An 11,701-nucleotide genomic window follows, 5' to 3' on the forward strand; every position below is an offset into this window, starting at 1 on the left:
ACACAGGACAGGGCTTCAGGCACCTCTTTGCCTACCGAAGAAGACCGCCATCAGCACCTGCTTTGTTCCGATTCTAAAGACTAACATCACAGCCCACGTTGCCTGGGACACCTGATAAACAGAAGAGAAAGCAGCCATACCGTTTTCAAGCCGCCCCTGCAGGTATCGCTCCTCGATGATCTGCAACCTCTTCTCAAATCCTCAACCGCTTCTGTGGAGAGCCTGCCATGGCACCTGCAAAGCAAGGTGGATACCCTTCGCAGTCACCTCGTGCTACTTGGCAGTTCTGCTCCAATCCAGCTCACAAACAGCCCGCCCTTCTCGTGCTGCTCTTCAGAGTGCAGCTTGGCCCCACTCAGCCTGTGCGACACACCTGCAAAAGAAAAAGAAAAGCATAGGCTGAAGCAGCATCCAAAGACACAGCACAGATAGGACAGTTACTCTCATCTGCTCCCTTACCTCTGCTCCCTCACCTGCCCTAGAGGCAGGTGCTTCCATCTGCTCTCTTAGGCCAGCTACAACACACCCCTGAAATATAAACAGGATTTTTACTGTACTTTGTGCAGTTAAGTAACTGCAGTGACAACTGCACCCCTAAAGTACCTGCTACATCTGTTCATCGCTCACCTTGCCGAAAGCAGCTATGCTCAAGTCCCGCGTTGTACACTGTTTCACCTTAAACAAATGAGAACAGTCACAAGATAATCATTCAGCGGCCAGCATTAGCACCCATCCCTCAACAACACAAGGAACCCCATTTACAATATTATAATTTCTAAACAGAAGCCCCTTGCCTCAGCACCTCAGAAGTAGATCAAGCCAGTCACCGAGCTGCCTACCAAGTGCTGGACAGTTCCAGAAGGAGCTCTTTTCTATGACAGGTTCCTCCTAAGTTTTACGCTGTACTGGGGGACAGGATAGAAATAAAAATAAAAATTTCAAAACCCCTTATCTGTAAGCTTTCAATATTCAACAGACCTCCTCAAGCACACCATTCAAGCACTATGCGAGCAGCTGCTCACAAGCAGATATACTCTCCCCCCACACACACGTCTGCCAAACACCACAGAGATGACTTTGCCAGCTGCCCTTCAGTACGTGCCCAGAGGTAGACCGGATGCCTTTGCCAAAACATTCCCGACAATGTATTAGCACACCCATGCACTGCCACGTTAGCTGTCATCACTAACTGCCAGGCAGGACAGCTCCAGACCAAACACATACACACACAGCCACGCCACAAACACTACAAACAAAACACACAACACAAGGCGCAAGAAAAAGTGACCCCCGGAGGGAAGCCCTATGGCAACAGCAAGTCAGAACAGGTGCTCTGCACCAGACCCTAGAGGAGACTCAAATGTCACGACACGCGACTGGAAGCAACTGCCAGAACTGGGATGATGGAGGCCGAAAAAGCCTGCCTTCAAGACAAGAGACCAGAAGGATGGGGACTGAAAACCCCATAAGACGATGCTTAGGAAATCAATTCCTAACAAGAGCTCCTGATGCGGCCCAGATGACTTCTGCAAGAGTGAGGATGGAAACAGACGCGATCTCAAACCGAATAGGATGCACGAGACCTGAAACAGAGCTGCATTTCAAGCAGCGACTGCAAGACAAGAAGTGCTCGGATCAGAGCCACGATGACAAAACAAGCACTGAGGCCCTTCAGCACCGCTACCAAGTCCCCTGTCTGGTCAGTCCAGTGTCAAAAGCTAGGAGGATATCAAGACCCGAGAAGCACAGAACAGACGCTGCAGAAGCAACACTACAAGACAGACGAACAGAAGGAAACTGTCCTGCCTGGCGCACGCACTCACGCTACAAAATAATCCCGCTGCTTCTATTAGCCTGGTGACCCGGCCACAAGCAGCCTGAACGTGACCCAGCCTGAACCACCCTCACCGTGGCACCAAGTCTAGTCAGCCAGCAGGCACCATGCTCCTCTGGCTCCCAGCTCCCATTAGCCACCCCAGATATGCAAATACCACGTGTCCCCCAACTTAGCTCTCAGGTTGCTGAATGGTAAATTCCCTCCGCCTCAAGAAATGCACAGGCACTGGTCGTCATCTTAGGCAATTGCCAGGCTCATCATCAGCTGCAAAAACAGAGTACCAGCATTCACTAGCATGCCGGTCATGATGCCCACCTTCTCCACAATGCTGACTACTGCTGATGCAACATACAACTATGCTCACCTGTTCCTCTCCAAATCCAAGCTCCGACACTGCAACCAGTATCATCCACACCACCTGGGAAAACAAAAGGATTAAATGATCGTTGCGTTCACAACACGTCACCCAATGGTGGGGTTTTTTTGTTATTGTTGTTTTTTTGTGTGTGTGTGTTTCCTTTTTTTTTTTTTTTTTGGTCTGCTTTAGCTCAACAGCATGCAGAGTGCAAACAAGAAAACTGGGGTGTTTCTAGAAGCAACAATCCCCACGCTTTTGCTGCAGCTTAGAATATTAAAAGGACAATACGACCCAGCAAGTAACTGGAACTTTCTTACCTGGAATTAGCTCAAAAACTTTTCTTCACATTGAAAGAAAAATCTAGGAGCAGAACAGATTATACACCAACAAAATTAATTCCATTTCATCCCCAGAAAAAAAATCACATGCTCTCATCCCCTCCTGTACCTCAGCCGCTTGCCTACCCCACGTGGCACACGCTTCCATCTGTTCTCTTTACCCACTTATAGCACCTCTAAAAGACAAACTGGAATTTTACTCTATTGGCTGTAGGAAAATAACTGCAGCGACAACCGTGCCCCAAAACCAACAGTTACCTCTGCTCATCACGCACCAGAGTCACTGCAGAGGCAGCTCGGGTCAAGACGTCCTGCACTGCGCACTGCGTTTCAGCCTGAACAAAAGGAAAAACACAGGCAGAAGATAAACATTCAGCTGACAGCAGTAGCACCCATCCCTCAACAACAAAAGGGACCCCATCTTTAGTTTTATCCTTTCAAAACAGCAGGCCACTTGCCTCTGTACCTGCAAATTAGGTCCAAGCTTGAAAGGAGCGGCCAGCATCACCCACGCCACCTGGGAACACAAAAGGACACAATGACCACTGTGCTTGCAAGCAACCACCTGCCACACTGCTCCTCTATCCCACACAGCCTCACCTCGGACCCTCACAGGGAAACACCGGAGCGTCTTCCCTTCGCTTCGGATAAGGGATGACCAGGCTGACAACACTCACCTTCCCTCAGTGCTTCGTGACATGAGGATTTCCCTTCCCTGTCCACGACTGCACAAAGCACCTGTAGAGGCGAGAGAAAAGCACACTCTGAGGCACCTCACAACCACAGCGTACCTGCTGCAATACCTCTCTCTTCCCAGTTCCTTTACTTCAGTTGCTCAACAGCTCTAACTCAGATTCTTCGCTCACAGCGCCACAGCAGATTCTGCCCGGGCCACACAACATACGCTACACAAGCTACATTGCTTAGGACACACAAGCTGGAACGTTCCCGCCCAACAATCAGTCGCATCGCACAGGATGGATGCCGCATACTCCTAGAAACCAAACCTACCAGTCCTGAGCAGCTCCCAACCTCCACCTGCCTACCACGTTCAGCACACTAACTGTTTACCCCTCAGAAAACCAGAAACTTAGAACATACACACACACAAACAACAAAAAAAAAAAAACACAACTCCACAAACGCCAAAAAGACATGCACACACAGCAACCCCGGCAGCAGTAATCACAGACTTACCCTTTGCAGATGAAAAAGGTGACTCTGATACAACCCTGCTCAGTCTCTTGGTAATGCTGCATCTACGCTGCCAAGCCACATGTAGCATGTAATCAAGCTGGTGTAACTCTCCAGGGGACTACAACAAGTGGTTTTAAACATGCAGAGATTAAAATATATCTCAAAAACAGGAGAATATGCGGCCATCCTAAAAAAAAGTGAGCCAGCAGCCTCTACTAAATATCCCTCTAATTCAAGCACTTAGAGATCTAGAATTCCAACCACTTAGAAATCCAGAAATCCATAGACTCCAGACTGCCTAGAGAACCCTGCAACTGACTGAAGGAAACACAAAGCACTTACCCCCAAAGAGCAGCCCAGGCAGAAGGAGCACTCTGATGCCATGCCTGGGGCTCATATACCTTTTGGCCCCGCCCAGCACCCAAACCCAATCACCTGGGAAAGGGGAGGGGCAAAGCACAAGAAAGTAGAAATAGAGCAAGAGAAGTAGCTGTTTTTCTTTTTGTTTCTTTTTTTAAATAAACTTTATCTCAAAAGCATACAGAGAGCAGACCAAATATTTGCAGTGATTCTAGAAGCAAAAACCGCCTTTGGCTTATTCTGCAGGTTTTAATATTGAATTGACAATATCACCAAGCTAAAAACTGAAACTTTTTGAACCGGAATTAGTTTAAACAGGCTCATCCCCATCTGTAAACACAGAGAACCAGCATTCACTACCATGCAAGCCCTAATACCCATGTCCTGCACAACACACACTACAACTAATGCAACATACCATTGTGCAATACTTCTCTGTTCCCGGTTCCTTTACCTCACCTGCTCAGTAGCTCCACCTGAGTAATGGGCCCGGGCGGCGCCGCGCCGAAATGGGCCCGGGCGGCGCCGCGCCGAAATGGGCCCGGGCGGCGCCGCGCCGAAATGGGCCCGGGCGGCGCCGCGCCGAAATGGGCCCGGGCGGCGCCGCGCCGAAATGGGCCCGGGCGGCGCCGCGCCGAAATGGGCCCGGGCGGCGCCGCGCCGAAATGGGCCCGGGCGGCGCCGCGCCGAAATGGGCCCGGGCGGCGCCGCGCCGAAATGGGCCCGGGCGGCGCCGCGCCGAAATGGGCCCGGGCGGCGCCGCGCCGAAATGGGCCCGGGCGGCGCCGCGCCGAAATGGGCCCGGGCGGCGCCGCGCCGAAATGGGCCCGGGCGGCGCCGCGCCGAAATGGGCCCGGGCGGCGCCGCGCCGAAATGGGCCCAAACAGACTTATTCTCTAGAGATAAAGGAGGTGATCCTGCTCACTCTCTACGCACTACTGCACTTATGTAGTCAAGGAACCCTTCCCACGGTTTCCCAAAAACAACGTACTTTTTCTTTTTCTTTATATCCTTTATTTACATAGAAAGAAAATCTAGGAGCAGAACTGATTACACGCCAAAAAAAAAAAAAATCAAATCCATTCCACTCGCAGGAAAAATCACTTACTTCAGTAGGCTATCTGAGAACCAAAAGGCTATGCTGATATGCTGGGTCAAAACACACTAGAGGACACTGGGGCCAGGCCCTCTGCTGCACCGGCCTAAAACCCATCCCTGCACTCACCAAGGTGCAACCCCAACCCAAACACAGACACAGCATTTCAGCCTCAACACAGTTTTTGGAACTGCTGGAAAGCAGGCTTCATCCTCAGCGAGGCGTACTCAGGCTGCACAGGAGGGGGCTTCAGGCACCTCTTTGCCTATTAAAGAAGAACGCCATCAGGAACTGCCACACCAGACAACCTTTTTCCTCTACAACACCTTTCTCAGGAACCACGCAGCATTCCAGCGACCTGCTTTCCTCCTACTCTAAAGGATATCTCAGCCCACCTTGTCTGTGGCACCTCATAAACTGGAGAGAAAGCAACTGCAGCAGCAAAAGCCACAGCACCCTTAGCACCCTTAGGACAGTTACTCTCATCGCCTCCTGTACCTCAGCCGCTGGCCTGCCCCACATGGCAGATGCTTCCATCTGTTCTCTTCACCCACTTATAGCACCTCTAAAAGAGTAACTGAAATTTTACTCTATTGGTTGTAAGAAAATAACTGCACTGAACCGCACCCCAAAAATAACAGCTACCTCTGCTCATCACGTACGAGTCACTCCAGAGGCACCTCGGGTCATGACATCCTGGACTGCACACTGCGTTTCAGCCTGAACAAGGGAAAACAGTCACAAAATAATCATTCAGCTGCCAGCATTAGCACCCATCCCTCAACAACACAAAGGAACCCCATTTACAATATTATCGTTTCAAAACAGAAGCCCCCATACCTCAGCACCTCAGAAGTAGATCAAGCCAGTCACCGAGCTGCCTACGGAGCGCTGAACAGTTCCAGAAGGGGCTCTTTCCTGTGACAGGTTCCTCCAAAGGTTTACACTCTACTGGGGACAGGATAGAAATAAAAATAAAAATTTCAAAACCCCATATCTGTAAGCTTTCAAGATTCAACAGACCTCCTCAAGGATACCATTCAAGTGCTATGCGAACAGCTGCTCGCAAGCAGCTCAACTGTCCCCCCAACCCCCAACATCTGCCAAACACCACAGAGATGACTGTGCCTGCTGCCCTTCAGTACGTGCACAGAGGCAGACTGGATGTCTTCGCCAACACAGTCCAGACAATGTATTAGTACACCCATGCACTGCCACGTTAGCTGTCATCACTAACTGCCAGGCAGGACAGCTCCAGACCAAACACATACACACACAGCCACGCCACAAACACTACAAACAAAACACACAACACAAGGCGCAAGAAAAAGTGACCCCCCAGAGGAAAGCCCTATGGCAACAGCAAGTCAGAACAGGTGCTCTGCACCAGACCCTAGGAGAGACTCAAATGTCACGACATGTGACTGGAAGCAACTGCCAGAACTGGGATGATGGAGGCCTAAAAAGCCTGCCTTCAAGACAAGAGACCAGAAGGATGGGGACTGAAAACCCCATAAGAAGACACTTAGGAAATCAATTCCCAAGCAGGAGCTCCTGATGCGGTCCAGATGACTTCTGCAAGAGTGAGGATGGAAACAGATGTGATCTCAAACCGAATACGATGCACAAGACCTGAAACAGAGCTGCACTTTAAGCAGCGACTGCAAGACAAGAAGTGCTCAGATCAGAGCTATAACAAATCAAGCACTGAGGCCCTTCAGCACCGCTACCAAGTTGCCTGTCTGGTCAGTCCATTGTAAAAAGCTAGAAGGATATCAGGACCCGAGAAGCACAGAACAGACATCGCAGAAGCAACACTACAAGACAGACAAACAGAAGGAAACTGTCCTGCCTGGCACACGCACTCAAGCTACAAAATAATCCCGCTGCTTCTATTAGCCTGGTGACCCAGCCACAAGCAGCCTGAACGTGACCCATCCTGAACCACCCTCACCGTGGCACCAAGTCTATTCAGCCAGCTGGCTCCATGCTGCTCTAGCTCCCAGCTCCCATTAGCCACCCCAGATATGCAAATACCACGTGTCCCCTAACTTAGCTCTCAGGCTGCTGCATGGTAAAGTCCCTCCGCCTCAAGAAATGCACAGGCACTGATTGTCATCTTAGTCAATTGCCAGGCTAATCATCAGCTGCAAAAACAGAGTAACAGCATTCACTAACACACCAGCCATGATGCCCACCTGCTCCACAATGCTGACTAGTACTGATGCAACGTACAATTGTGCTCACCTCTTCCTCTCCGAATCCAAGCTCCAACAGTGCAACCAGTATCATCCACACCACCTGGGAAAACAAAGGGATTAAATGATCGCTGTATTCACAACAAATCACCCAAAGGTGGATTTTTGTTGTTGTTTTTTGTGTGTGTATATTTGTTTTTTTGGTGTTTTTTTGTTTTTTTTTTTTTTTTTTTGAAATCTGCTTTAGCTCAAAAGCATTCAGACTGCAGACAAGAGAACTGGGGTGTTTCTAGAAGCAACAATCCCCATGTTTTTGCTGCAGCTTTGAATATTAAAAGGACAATACAGCCCAGCAAGTAACTGGAAATTGCTTAACTGGAAATAGCTCGAACATTTTTTATTTTTTTTTTTACATAGAAAGAAAAATCTAGGTGCAGAACAGATTATACACCAAAACAATCAAACACCAAACAATCTTCCCTTCGCTTCAGATAAAGGATGACCAGGCTGACAACACAAACCTTCCCTCAGAGCTTTGTGACATGAGGATTTCCCTTCCCTGTCCACGACTGCACAAAGCACCTGCAAAGACAGGAGAAAAGCACACTCTGAGGCACCTCACAGCCACAGCGTACCTGCTTGTGGTGGTTTTACCGTGCTGGGCAGCTAAACCCCACAACCGCTCTCTCACTCCCCCTCTTTTAGATGAGGAGGAGTAGAAGTAAAGCAAAGAACAAGTCACGGGTTGATATAAGGATAATTTAATGAAAAGGGAAATAATAATAATAATTAAATAAAGATTATGAACTAAACGATTTAACTAAAGGAAAATAAAAAGGGAAAGGGGAAAAGGGAGGGGGAAAGGGAAAAAATAAAAAGAAGGGAGGAAAACAAAATAAATGAAGGCTATATGGAAGTGCAAAGAAAAGAAATTACTCTCTACTTCCCACAAATGAGCGATGACTGACCACGTCCTTGAAGCAGGGCCTCAATGCACATAGCCGGGGTTCGAGAAGAGGACCGACGTTTTCCCAACAAGAGCCCACCCCTCCCCTCCTCTTCCTGTCTCTACTTTTATTGCTGAGTATGACATTACATGGTATGGAATATCCCTTTGATTGGTTTAGGTCAGCTGCCCTAGTGATGTTTCTCTCCTCACTTTTTGCCCACCCCCTAGGAGGGTTAGAGAAAGGCCCAATGCTGTGCCACTGCAGCTCAACAGTAGGCACAACACTGATGTGATAACACTGCTATCCAGCTATAAGCGCAGAGTACAGCACTGTAAGGGCTGCTGCCAGGAAAGTTAACATTCCAGCCAGACCCAGTACACTACTGCAATACCTTTCTCTTCCCAGCTCCGTTACTTCAGTTGCTTAACAGCTCTAACTGAGACTCTTTGCTCACAGCACCACAGCAAACTCTGCCCGGGCCACACAACACACACTACAAGCTACATTGCTTAACACACACAAATTGGAACGTTCCCGCCCAACAGTCAGTCGCATCACACAGGAAGGCTGCCGCACACTCCGAGAAACCAAACCTACCAGTCTTCAGCAGCTCCCCACCTCCTCCTGCCAACCACATTCAGCACACACACTATTTACAGCTCAGAAAAACAAGAAGTTAGAACATACACACACAAAAAAACAACTGAGCTCCACAAATGCCAAAAAGACATGCACACACACAGCAGCCCCAGCAGGGGTAATCACAGACTTACCCTTTGCGGATGAAAAAGGTGACTCTGATACAACCCTGCTCAGTCTCTTGGTAATGCTGCATCTACACTGCCAAGCCACATGTAGCATGTAATCAAGCTGGTGTAACTCTCCAGGGGACTAAAACAAGTGGTTTTATACCTCTAAAGATTAAAATATAACTCAAAAACAGAAGTGTATGACACCATCCCAAAAAACAAGTGAGCCAGCAGCCTCTACTAAATATCCCTCTATTTCAAGCACTTAGAAATCTAGAAATTCATAGACACCAGCCTGCCTAGAGAACCCTGCAACTGACTGAAGGAAACACAAAGCACTTATCCCAAAGAGCAGCCCAGGCAGAAGGAGCTCTCTGATGCCATGCCTGGGGATAATATACCATTTGGCCCCGCCCAGCACCCAAACCCAATCACCTGGGAAAGAGGAGGGACAAAGCACAAGGAAGTAGGAGCAGAGCAGGAGCAACAGCAGCTGGTTATCATTTTTTTTTTTTTAATTGTTTTTTTAAAATGTGCTTTACCTGAACAACATGCAGAGAGCGGACAGGAGACTTGAGACGTTTCTAGAAGCAACAATCCCCATGCTTTTGCTGCAGCTTTTAAAATTGAAAGAACAACACGACCAGTCAAGTACTCTGGAACTTTTTCAAATGGAATTACGTCAAACAGGTTCATCATTGCTTGCAAAAACAGAGAACCAGCATTTACTAGCACGCTAGCTCTGACACCCACCTCCTCCACAACGCTGACTACAACTAATGCAACATATAATTGTGCAATACCTCTCTGTTCCCAGCTCCTTTATCTCACCTGCTCAGTAGCTCCACCTGAGAAATGGGCCCGGGCGGCGCCGCGCCGAAATGGGCCCGGGCGGCGCCGCGCCGAAATGGGCCCGGGCGGCGCCGCGCCGAAATGGGCCCGGGCGGCGCCGCGCCGAAATGGGCCCGGGCGGCGCCGCGCCGAAATGGGCCCGGGCGGCGCCGCGCCGAAATGGGCCCGGGCGGCGCCGCGCCGAAATGGGCCCGGGCGGCGCCGCGCCGAAATGGGCCCGGGCGGCGCCGCGCCGAAATGGGCCCGGGCGGCGCCGCGCCGAAATGGGCCCGGGCGGCGCCGCGCCGAAATGGGCCCGAACAGACTTATTCTTCAGTGATGAAGAAGGTGACCCTGCTCAGTCTCTTGGCAGTACTGCACTTATGCGGTCAAGAAACCGTACCCCACGGTTTCCCAAAAACAACGTACCTGGCAACCCCTCATAAACATACCTCAAATATGTGAATTCCATGCACATAAAGCCTAGAAGGCTTTATGGTCTAACGACTCGACAGACAGCAAACACACAGGCAAAAGCTCCAGAAATACAATAAACTGTCCCTAAACCTGAAACAGAATACCCCTTACATGCCCACTGCTGCCATTTTCAGATACACGCTCACACAGGGAGCTTCAATGATACATTTCTCCTAAACCCTGCTCCATCACTTTGCCACCAGGGTTGTGACTTTGATAAGATTTGACATAAAGGCAAAGACTCACAAAAAAAAACGTAATTCTGCAAAAATCATAAGGGACCCAGAAACACAAAGCAAACACACAAAGTAACATCACCATACTATCCGTAACACTGCTATAACTACTACTCATCTGAGGAAGAGCTGCATGCAATACAGGCACCTACTACTAGATTGCTTTACAATGACAGATCCTGCCAGTTGCCACCTCAAAAAGATAGGAGTACTGGTTTCTACTTGAAAACGCATCAGTCCATAGACTCTGACCCACCTAAAGAACCCTGCAACTGACTGAAGGAAAAACAAAGCACTTACCCCCAAAGAGCAGCCTAGGCAGAAGGAGCTCTCTGATGGCATACCTGCAACTCAGTTACTATTAGGTCCCACCTGGAACCTGAAGCCAATCACCTGGGAAAGTGCAGGGGGAAAGCACAAAAAAAGCAGAAAGAGGAGGAGCAGCAGCTGTGGTTTATTTACTTATTTATAAGGCTTAGCTCAACAGCATGCAGAGGGCAGACAGGAGAACTGGGGAGTTTCTAGAAGCAACAATCCCCATGCTTTCGCTGCAGCTTTGAATGTTAGAAGGACATTACCACCAAGCAAGTAACCGAAGTTTTTCCTGCTGGAATTAGCTCAAACTTTTATTTATACAGAAAGAAAAATCTAGGAGCAGAACTGATTACACACCAAAAAAAAAGTCAATTCCATTCCACTCGCAGGAGAAATCACTTACTTCAGTAGGCTAAGAACTAAAAGGCTATGCTGATGGGTCAAAACACACTACAGGACACTGGGGCCGGGCCCTCCGCTGCACCCACTTAAAACCCATCCCTACACTCACCAAGGTGCAACCCCAACCAAAACACAGACACAGCATTTCAGCTTCAACACAGTTTTGGGATCTGATAGAAAGGACACCTCATCCTCAGGGAGGCATGCTCAAGCTACACAGGACAGGGCTTCAGGCACCTCTTTGCCTACCGAAGAAGACCGCCATCAGCACCTGCTTTGTTCCGATTCTAAAGACTAACATCACAGCCCACGTTGCCTGGGACACCTGATAAACAGAAGAGAAAGCAGCCATACCGT

At 49.2% G+C, this 11,701-nt stretch overlaps 1 long non-coding RNA gene across 1 annotated transcript; it reads right to left on the minus strand.

The window, feature by feature from the left end:
* Positions 1 to 2,998: 2,998 nt before the first annotated feature.
* On the minus strand, positions 2,999 to 3,816 carry LOC309891691. Its single transcript, XR_014319549.1, has 3 exons — positions 3,731 to 3,816; positions 3,211 to 3,271; positions 2,999 to 3,050 (listed from the first exon to the last, which is right to left on the minus strand). It is a non-coding gene; the product is annotated as an uncharacterized lncRNA (long non-coding RNA).
* Between the last annotated feature and the right edge of the window lie 7,885 nt (positions 3,817 to 11,701).

Source organism: Aythya marila (assembly GCF_965140915.1).
Source record: "Aythya marila genome assembly, contig: HAP1_HAP1_SCAFFOLD_248, whole genome shotgun sequence".
Lineage (NCBI taxonomy): Eukaryota > Metazoa > Chordata > Aves > Anseriformes > Anatidae > Aythya > Aythya marila.